The sequence below is a fragment of the Palaemon carinicauda genome, chromosome 3, assembly GCF_036898095.1.
Source record: "Palaemon carinicauda isolate YSFRI2023 chromosome 3, ASM3689809v2, whole genome shotgun sequence".
Lineage (NCBI taxonomy): Eukaryota > Metazoa > Arthropoda > Malacostraca > Decapoda > Palaemonidae > Palaemon > Palaemon carinicauda.
The window spans coordinates 96396610-96397479 of NC_090727.1; positions in this window are offsets into that span (position 1 = coordinate 96396610).

Sequence of the window (870 nt, forward strand, 5' to 3'; positions counted from 1 at the left end):
AGAGAGAGAGAGAGAGAGATGGTACCTCCAAATCAGATAAATCATGAGAGAGAGAGAGAGAGAGAGAGAGAGAGAGAGAGAGAGAGAGAGATAATACCTCCAAATCAGATAAATCATGAGAGAGAGAGAGAGAGAGAGAGAGAGAGAGAGAGAGAGAGAGAGAGAGAGAGAGATGATAGCTCCAAATCAGATAAGTTATGAGAGAGAGAGAGAGAGAGAGAGAGAGAGAGAGAGAGAGAGAGAGAGAGAGAGAGGCAAATAGTATCTTTGAAGCCAAGGTAATAATACATTTGCATTGTCATTGATAAATGATAAATTAATAATTAATTATTAGTTAATAGATACAAATTAAATCATTTTTCTTGCAGATATCCAGCAATAACTGATCAGAATAATTACATACAATTTATTATTATCATTATAATTATTATTATTATTATTATTATTATTATTATTATTGTTGTTGTTGTTGTTGTTGTTGTTGTTATTACTCTTATTCTTTTTATTTCTATTATTGTTATTATTATTATTATCATTATTATTATTATTATTGTTGTTGTTGTTGTTGTTGTCAATAATACACAATCCTGTAGTCGTATGAGGTTTATAGTAATCCTAAATGTTTACTTCGTAAATGACACTCAGTAGAATTTATAATATTTTTATTTATTTATTGAGGAGATAAAAACAAACAACTTTTAACTTTACGAATGTTAGGAGAGAAACTGAGAACGCATTTGCTTTATTGCAATGTTTATCTATTTGCGGTAAAAGTTGATAGAACATGGCCTCGAATGAGAGAGAGAGAGAGAGAGAGAGAGAGAGAGAGAGAGAGAGAGAGAGAGAGAGAGAACATATTCCCTTGAAGTA